Source organism: Odocoileus virginianus, chromosome 32 (genome assembly GCF_023699985.2).
Source record: "Odocoileus virginianus isolate 20LAN1187 ecotype Illinois chromosome 32, Ovbor_1.2, whole genome shotgun sequence".
NCBI lineage: Eukaryota > Metazoa > Chordata > Mammalia > Artiodactyla > Cervidae > Odocoileus > Odocoileus virginianus.
The window spans coordinates 28,929,165-28,939,654 of NC_069705.1; positions in this window are offsets into that span (position 1 = coordinate 28,929,165).

Sequence of the window (10,490 nt, forward strand, 5' to 3'; positions counted from 1 at the left end):
GGGTCATCCCCTTAATAACGAGGAGCCTGTTCAGCTGTGAGCCATGCATCCAGTGGCAGGGACTTCCGCCCAGTCTGAAGGTTGAAAGAACCCAGCACATCCTGAACCGCAAAGGGCTTCCAGAACACCGTTTGCAAGTTTCTAAATAAATCCATGCTCAGCCATAGCGTTTTTCCATGTTTTGATGGAAGTAACTGCCAAAGGAGGTGTTTAGTCTATTTAAATGTATTTATAGAGAAGAAGAAATATACACAGAAAAGAAATAACATACAAACCTACTGGCCACCCAAACCCCAAAATAGTATCCGCTTTTTTTCCCCCCCTCCTAAATCTAAAGTATATTCAGCTATCAAGTAACCACTAGTGAGATCAAAATTTTAGGATTGAGGAAGATGAGTGATTGGGTTTCAGGATTCTGAGTTTTCCAACTCGTGCTTTTGGAAGTATTTTGCATGTGAATGAAAACGACGGTTAAGCCCCAAATGGCCTCCTGCCCTACTGGAACATTAGACATTCCTTTTGCTTGAGGCTATTCTTTGAACGTTGAATTCATTAGGTTTTAAAAGCCCCCTGTTATTCTAGCTGTGGACAAACAGACTCAGATAAAAGGTGAACATAAGAACCCCCCGTGATTCTGCCAAATTTCCACTGAGGAAAGGGAAAGCACAATAGGGGGCTTGCAAGCAGGTGGCCCAGAGGGGTCCTGGCATGCAGTGTCATGTACCCAGTGTCTCAGAAGCAGCCTGGGTTTGCCAAGAGAATGGCGTTAGAAACTGGTTTTGACTCCATGGTGTTCAGCCACCTCTTGAAACACCACCCCGCTGGCGCACGCTGGGCCAGGATGGTCGGAGCCAGTGGACTAGGGCCTGACCCACCGAGGGGCCTGAGAACCAGATCTCCACCTGTTCTCAGGCTGCCGCAGACCCCTCCCCGAGGGGATCCCACTCTGCGGGACTGGAAGCTTCTCCAGCTTATGTCTCAGTCATGTTGGCCTCCCACATGTGGAAATTAGGCAGTCACCCCCGACCCAGAATCTTCTCCTGCTCCCCTGGGATCCACACACCAGTGTCAAAAGAACGGGGCCTGGCCCCTGGGCTCCGACCCTCAGGAGTGTGGCCAGCCACTCCCAGACACAGAGAGGAGCGCCCCGGTTGGGCAAAGCTTCGGGCCAGGAGACACAAGAAGATGGTGGGTGAGCGGTTCTCTCCCGAGGCTCCCGGCTCTCTGGACCCTGACACCATCCCCTGCCTCGGCTTGGGCAGGCCTGGCCTTGCTGGGCAGACAGACCAGGGTTTTGTTGAGGTTTCCTTCTGCAGCCATGCTAACAACAGGTGCAGGGGTTCTGCTACCGAAAATAGAGCCTGGAAGGAAGGAAGTGGCCAGGCCTAATAGCCGGTGTGAGCAAAAATGTGAAGTCTGTCCAAGAACTTGAGTCATTCCATGGAAGGGTTGGAAGGCTCGAGATGTGGGACATGTCAGAGTTCACACGGTCTAAAAGCGTTTTCTGGAGTCCTTTGGGCAATTTCTTAAGAAGAAAAGCAGCCCAGGTGGTGCCTCTGTTCCCCTAAGCACACTGCCCTTGGGCGGCTTCCCTGTATCTGCTTTGTAAACACGTTCAGACGGCTCTTGCAGTCTCTGAGGAATGCATTGTGCTGGATTGTGCAACTCCGGCTCCGTTAACCCCTCACACACACAGCCTGAGAAACGCTGCCGTCACGTGGCACAGTTGATTTTAGCAACACAACTGTTTTTGCAGGTGCTCAACAAACTCCAGGGTGACAGCATCGCTAAGTTTTGGTTTGGGTTGAGAAGAATGTTTGAAAATCTAAACATCCAAGCATTCAACTGCATGAATCATCGGGGAACGAAACTCTCCAAGATGATCCATCTACTGGAAGCTTAGGTCGTAGAACTGAGCATGCTCACATTCTCCAGTTCTCGGTAATGCACCAGATCAAAGACGTTATTTTGAACCACAAATTATACTTGAACTAGATGTCTGAAATTTCAGGATAATGTTAGCCACTAGAGGCTGGAGAGGGGAGGAGGGGAGGGAAGAGTTGTTTCTGGTTTGTGATGGCTAAGTATTTATTTATCCCTAGAATTAATATTGATAAATATTCTCAATAGAATTCACTCTTCTGTCTCCCAACAACATTATAAACAGATTTCCCTTGCCTTCCCGAAGGATCTAGTGCTATAACTTTTCTCTGGGAACCTCCTGTATCAAGTTTTTAATTTAATTATGAAATATGCTATTAATTATATTTCACACCCTTAGCTGTAGCATATTCAGTGCATAACCAAAAAAGAAGATTGATAAAAGTGTAGAAGGCAGCCCAAGGCTGTTGCTCAAATTTCACCCTGATGGCTTCTGGGATCATTCACAAGACAACTGTGATGTGGGAAGGAAACCACAGGCTGATTTAAAAGATTCCTGTTTGCAAACTTTAATTTGCAAGATGGATTTAAAATAATGTAATTTCACATGCCTTTTTTACCACCTCATGAATTTAAACTAGGGCAACTAATCATCTTGGTTTGCTCAGGTCATGGGATTTCAGTGCTAAAACTGAGAAAATATCAGGCAAACCAGAAGGATTTGGTCACCCTAAATTTAATGCCAAGATTCAGAGAACACATATCACTTTGTGTTCTTTGAGGATTTTCTAAACCCAGGTAAAATCTTCATGAGGAGGCATAATTGAGGGTGTATTGTTGATGACCTTATTACTAGTGCAGTAATTTAGGAGTAGTGTTCAGGTAAGAGGGCTTCCCAGGTGATGCTAGTGATAAAGAACCCCTCTGACAATGCACGAGAGGTAAGAGATGCAGGTTCGATCCCTGGGTTCGGAAGATCCTTTGGAGAAGGGCATGGCAACCCACTCCAGTGTTCATGCCTGGAGAATCCCATGGTCAGAGGAGCCTGGAGGGATACAGTCTGTAGGGTCACAAAGAGTCGGGCACAACTGAAGCAACTTAACATGCACGCACCCACATTCTGTTAAGAAAAGTAGATTCATTCATTCAAACCCTATGCCAATAAGGTTCTAAGTGTTAGAAGGCTGTACAGAAGTGGGAAAAACAAAGTCTGTGTTTGAATAGAGATTAAATTCTAGTAGTGGTGGACATCCAACCAATAAGCAATCTTTGGTGGTGGTTTAGTCACTAAGTCATGTCCAACTCTTGCGACCCCATAGACTATAGCCCAGCAGGCTCCTCTGTCCATGGCATTATCAAGCAAGAATACTGGAGTGGGTTGCCATTTCCTCTTTCAGGGGATCTTCCCAACCCAGGGATCAAACCCAGGTCTCCTGCATTGCAGGTGGATTCTTTACCAACTGAGCCACAAGGGAAGCCCAAGCAATCTTTAAGAGACAATAAATACTATGGAGAAAAATAAAGCCAGACCAGGGAGAATGGGAGTGATGGAGGTATTTAGAGTTCTCATTTTAGGGCTTAAAGGATCCACTGAAGGGTTGACAGTTGTAAAGCCCAGCAGTTAGTGGGAGAGATGGGGAACAGTGTGTATCAGCGGGGTTCAGTTGCAGGAAACAGAAACCGCTCTGGCTATTTTCAGCAGAGAGGCCTGGACTGGGGAGAAGCAGGTGTTCGTGTTTTGGGAAGGCTGGAGGGGCCGAGAGCAGGCTGCCTCATCTCTGCCTCCGCTGTCAACCTCAGAAACCAGAAAGCTGGTGCTGGAAGTACCTAACGATCTTGAGGACGTGATGTGTTCATGGAAATTTGAGAACCAAGAAGTCCCTGTCACCCCCAACCTATCTCTGGTGTGTGTGTGCCAAGTTGCCTCGGTCGTGTCCAACTCTGTGCGACCACATGGACTGTAGCCCACCAGGCTCCTCGGTCCATGGTTTTCCAGGCAAGAGGACTGGAGTGGGTTGCTGTGCCCTCATCCAGGGGGTCCTCCTGACCCAGGGATGGAACCCATGTTTCTTAAGTCTCCTGCATTGGCAGGCAGGCTCTTTACCACTAGCGCCACCTGGGAAGCCCTCTGGGGGCCCATAAAATTAGTGACTAAACCTTGAGACACAGCTTTAGAAAGTCCCAGTGTCTCACAATCACGTTGCCCGATGATTACAAGTGAATGTGAAGGAAGGCGGCTTCTGCCTCCATCCTGACTCCCAGTCTCACTCATGCGCAGATAACTAACTTGACGAACCAGATTTGTAGTTTAGAAACCCAGATGCAGGAACTAGGAAATAAGGCTGTCCATTTCCAGCTTTGGTGTTAGAGAAAGGCAGAAGAGAAAAAGTTGGGCGGGACTTCCCTGATGTTAAGGCTCCTGGGCTTCCAATCCAGGAGGATGGATTTGATTCCCCCCCATCCACCCCAAATTTGGGCATGGGGACTGCTGAGTGCTTGTTTGGGACATTCACTCTGCCAGTTACACCAAAGGAAGTAAAAACTCCCAAATAAGAGAATCCAGAGACCAGAGTTGCCATCCTGTACTTCCGGTGTGTATGGGACAGCAAGGTGCTGTAGTGGAAAGAGATTGGGTTTTTGAAATCAGATGAACCTGGGTTCAGTTCTCACTTGCTGCTGACTTTTCGGAAATCTCTTAATGTCTATACAAAACAGGATTTTTTTGTATATAAAAGAAGACATTAACATTTTGCAAGAATGTTGTGAGGTTACTCAGCTGTTAAAAAGAATGCATTTTAATCAGTTCCAATGAGGTGGATGAAACTGGAGCCTATTATACAGAGCGAAGTAAGTCAGAAAGAAAAATACCAATACAGTATATTAACGCATATATATGGAATTTAGAAAGATGGTAACGATGACCCTATATGTGAGACAGCAAAAGAGACACAAATGTAAAAAACAGACTTTTGGACTCTGTGGGAGAAGGCAAGGGTGGGATGATTTGAGAGAATAGCCTTGAAACATGTATATTATCATATGTGAAACAGATCGGCAGTACAGGTTGGATGCATGAGACAGGATGCTCAGGGCTGGTGCACTGGGATGACCCTGACGGATGGGATGGGGAGGGAGGTGGGAGGGGGTTCAGGATGGGGAACACATGTACCCCCATGGCTGATTCATGTCAGTGTATGGCAAAAACCACCACAATATTGTGAAGTAATTAGCCTCCAATTAAAATAAAAAATATAAATAAATAAATTAATTAATTTTTTAAAATGTTGAGAAGAAGAAGATCATGTCATTAAAGTCTGGACTGTGTTGTATGCACTCAGTTTTACAAGCACATAATCTGGATATAAAATAGCCAGAATCCATATTATAGAGCACTGCTTTCAAATGACCTATCCACTCCCAGATTTATATTAATTCAAGAATTTATCACTGAGGATTCCAGAGCTCAAACTTGTAACCCCAGTTTCTATGTAGCCCAAAATTAGTGGGTCTTTTTCCTCCCTAGATCCTGGTGCATGCTTTGTTGGGCAAGACTCATTTTATGATTGAGTGGGCTTAGAGTTAAGAAAATATTCCTTCCTGGTAGGAGTTGAAGGCAATCAGAATCTGTCCGTAGGGACTTTTATTTTTAACATCATGGACCCAAACACATTTTTAAAATGCATTCTAAAATCACCAGGTGGAATTTAATTAACTTTTGATTATTGAGGTGATCCTAATTGACTTCATTCTGGGTCAGCGACATGACTTTCATCATAGACCAGTGGGCACGCTGATTCCCACCAGATTCATAGGATGCAAGACATATTGACTCAGCAAGTTTGAAATCAGGTGCATTTCAGCGTACTTATGAATCAGACAAGCACACTATTAAGCTTTTGTGTTTCTTGATATTTTCCTGCCCTATCCTAGAATGTTATCTTAGGTCATGGACAGGATAAAGGAACTTGGGTGTGGCGGAAGCTTCGATAGAGTCTAGACATAGACCAGGTGTAGGGGCAGGAGAAGTCCTTTCCAGGGTATTTGTTTGCCTTAGTGGATCAACACGGGGATTGAGAAGCTTCCTGGGAGAAGAGCGAGAAGACTGTGTCAGAGACTAGATTCTGGGAAGACAGTGTAGGCTGAGGCTGTGACCAGCTGGAGCCAGAAAGATGCTAAAGGTGGTGGGCGCTGTTCTCAGTAGTGTCGGGACTGCTGCTTGTGCTCATAAAGATACTCAATCACCCTTGAGAGATGTGTAGCCCGAGGTGAGAGTGGCTAAGGGTATGCCAGCTGGCATTTCAGGACCCCCACCCCGCCTTATGTTGTTGTTCAGTTTCTAAGTTGTGTCCGACTCTCTGCAACCCCATGGACTGAAACTGCAGCACACCAGGTTTCCCTTAGCTTGTTTTTTAGTTTCCTGGTTCTTTTATTTTTAGTGGTTGGATGAGCAGTGGCCTGAGCCTCAGAAGCAGATCAAGTAAAATGATGGGAAACACCCTGGAGAGGGCAGAGGCAGGTCACCTGAAAAAGTAAACATATAAGAAATAACAAAGAAAATGTGCCAAATGAAGAAGGAAATACAGCAAACATAACATGCAGTGAATATAACATAAAATAATATGACAGCGTTGAGACTAAACAGGAGTGGTATCAATAAATGGAACACACTTTACTGGTTTCTTCTCTTTTCTTGTTGTAGTGACAAATGATCCAGGTATCAAATTAGCTTACAAGGCCATATTATGTTTAATAGACACGCCTCGATCACAATGATTCAAAAGACCAAAAATTAAGAAACAGGCAAAGTTCTAACAGAAAAACAGAAGCAGTAAGAAAGAAGGGTGATGATTTTTATATCAGATAAAGTGAATTCAGGCTAAAAAGCTTTAAATGAGAGAAAAAAGCATGCTATCTAGGCTGAAAAATCACGATTCACAATGAAGATAAATTATGAACATCTCTGCACCAAATGGTACAACAACCAAGCATATAATGCAGAAAGTACATAAAATGAGAATAGAAAGAGATGGAAACATATTAGTAAAAGGAGACTTCAACACACCATGCTCAGCATGGCAGGTCTGGAGGAAATAAGATAAAGATAAAAGTTTTAAACAATTCAGTAAATACTAAGGTAGAACTTATGCATGTATATTCAACACTATACCCTAAGAGTAGTGATCATATCTTCTTTTCAAATGCAATGGATATGGATCATTTGGAAAAATTGATCATATATTCATTTTATGGTCTCATTAAATTAGCCATCTGGGTGAGGGGAGACTGAGCCCCCACAAGGTAACTCTTTCTCCCAGAGCTTTGTGTAAATTCCTTCTAGGGACCTGCAACTTGACCTGGTTTGACTTTGTCCTCCTATAGGGTCTTGTTGCATATTTCCAAACTGGGGGATTTACTCTTTCTTTTAAAGCTAAGAATTTTTTTCATAGGCAACAAAGCAAAGCTCTTAATTGTTAAGCAGGAAGAGGAGAGGCTTTGCTGTGTGAGCACTGGGAACCGTCATTAAAAGTTTGTTTGCTTTATAATTTTATTAAAAAGAAAGAATCAAAGAACACCCAAAGCAAAAAATAACCACACACGGACACGCAAAAGGGCAAAGTGCTTTTATTGGAATTATTCTTCATTCCTTTATCAAATGGGAGTCGGTCTTTCACAATTAGCTGTGTGTTCACACTCATTCAAATGAGCCTCCTGAGAAAAGGAGGTTTCGTGTCTTAGCACAGCCATGAAAAGACACATTTGCTTATGAACCCTCAGGAAATGAAGTCTAATCTAGAAGAAATTAGCCTCATGGTAGTTCAGGCAGGAAGCTTAAAATAAGCATAACCATTGTCTTCTTCTTCCTTTTTAGATTGGTTTTCCCTCCATGCTGTGACCTGAACTCTGTGATCTCCAGGTTTGAGGCTGGAGGAGGTGTTGAGATGACAAAGGGTAGAGGCAGACACAACTTTCTAGCTGGTGGACATAGCTCCAGCTCTGCAGAATTCTCCAAGGGCTTGGAATATTTGAAAGCTGCCCTATTTTCTCGAGTTTAACACTCAGTTTATTTTCCCATATGTTAACATTTATGAAATTGGGATCTGTAACGCAAGCCCTGTCAAAAAGATTTGCCTGCTGCTGGGCAGAGAAGTGAGGTGCCAAGACAGTTGGCACTGCCTATGGCCACACAAGCTTTGCCAGCGTAGAAGCATCTCTTCATCTCCTGGTTCACTGTTTGCGATGGTGGCACCACATGCTATTAACTTATCAATGGATATGTGTCCCAGTGGTCACCGAAAATGTCTTCAAAAAGCTTACACTGCTTTACTGTATGGAAGCAGAAGTCACCTCGTGTGCACATATCGAGCATTACACGTTGCCCCACAACACAGGGTACATTATAAAAATTTTCAAAACTGGGGAAAATTGGTGTGACCCCTTCATGCATCATAAAAAAAACTATTATTTAGGCCTCAAAATCTTTTAAAGGTTTCTAGTGACTTTCAACAGAAGCTGTTTAACATTCTTTAAAAAAGGAAAAACGAAATTATAAGTTTAACCAAAGAGGAAATGCCAACACACCCCTAGGGTTTTCTGTGATGCCTTCAAATTGCATTGTCAATCTTAACTGTGCTGCAAAGGCCAAGCTCTTTAGTGTGATTGAAAGACAGCGTCTCCTCGTCAGGCTGTGACTAACTGTAGGTGTCCGAAATGACTTGGGAAAATATTTAGTCTCTGATTATGAAATAAGGTATAGTGACTTCCCTGGTGGTTCCAAGGCCAAGACTCTGAACTCCCAATACAAGGGGGCTGGGTTCAATCCCTAGGCAGGAAACTAGATCCCACGTGCTGCAACTAAGACCCAGCAGAGTCAAATAAATGAAATATTTTTAAAAAAGAAATAAGCTGCAGCTAAACTCTGGTAATAAAAGCAGCATATAATTGTGAAGAGTAGGAGGTGTATGTTTAGAATCTTTTGCAAGTGGATGCTCAGTTGTCCCAGAATCGTTTGTTGGAAAGACTACCTTTACTCCATTGTGTTTCCTTTGCTCTTTTGTCAAAGATCAGTTAGTTATATTTATTGGGGCCTGTTTTATATTTATCTGGGGTTATATTTATATTATATTTCTATTTTATATAAATGTATAAATTTATGCATATATAAATTTATATATATTATATAGTTATATTTACCTGGGGTTCTGTATTCTGTTTCACTAATCCATTTGTCTATTCTTTTGCCAACACCATGCTGTTTTGATTGTTGTAACTTTCCAGCCTTGAACCCAGGTAGTGTCCATTCTCTAACTTTCTTCTTCTTCTTCTTCAATATTATGTTGGCTCTTCTGGATCATTTGCCAGGAAGTCAAACAAATAGTCCAAATGCTAATCACTGGGGTTCTTAAATGTCTTAACAATACCTCTAGACGACTACGTAACCGCCAAGATAATATTACAAAATCTCCCGTGTGTTGTTCTGCATTTCAGTTCTTCTCCACTTAAGGAAGGATCCCGTGTAAGCACAGCTCACTTTCGCTTCAGTGACTTTGGGGAGGGGGGGTCGTCTCCTTCCTTTATCAGTCTGTCACAGGGACTTCTTGGGCTGGGAAGTTCGCCAAGTTCCTCACATTTCAGCCACAGAAAACAAAACTCACCGGAAGCATACACTTCCCTTCTCTTCCCAGCAATAATTACTTTATCCAGTCACCAGGAAGTCCTGTCCCCTATCAGCGGTGGAGGGCGGTGTGGTGTCGCTGTGTGTGTTTGTTACCCACAATGTGGCATAATAAAGGCATAAATGAGATGCAACAGAAAAGGGCTTTTCCCATGACTGCCCTCCCAATCCCCAAGCTGCCCGATAAGCTTCCTTTGCTGCCTTCTTCCTGCGGCGACCACTCATGCATGTTCTGGATGCTGGTGCTTCCTCTCCCTGGAGGGCGGTTCACCCTGAGGGATACTGGGGAGGTGGGGAGTTGTGCCCATCTGCACTGGTGCAACACCCCCTCCCCAAATTCTACACACTTTCCTCTTTTAGAAAAGTGAGTTATCTCCCCCAAATATTTTTTCTTTATATTATAATGATGACTCCGATTCAGGAATACTCCAAGACAGTAAATTCAGTGAAAAATGTGTCTATGCTCAGAGCTGGTGTCCCAGTTACTGTTACTGCATGAGAATTTATCCCTGACATTTAGCAGCTTCAAACACCCATCTACTACATGTTCAGAGCTTCTATGGGTTTGGAATTTAGACAGCAGGAATGGCTTGGCTCTGTTCCATGATATTGTTCCTGGTGAACTTGAGGCTCTTGTTTTATCGTGAAAGAAATAGTGGTCCCCAGCCTTTTTGGCACCAGGGACTGTTTTCGTGGAAGATAATTTTTCCACGGAACAGGGGTAGGAGATGGTTTGGGGATGATTCAAGTGAATTTCTCTTCAAGAAAATTAGAGATACCAAGGGAACATTTCATGCAAAGATGGGCTCGATAAAGGACAGAAATAGAAGTAGAAGATATTAAGAAGAGGTGGCAAGAATACACAGAAGAACTGTACAAAAAAGATCTTTATGACCCAGATAACCACGATGGTGTGATCACTCACCTAGAACCAGAC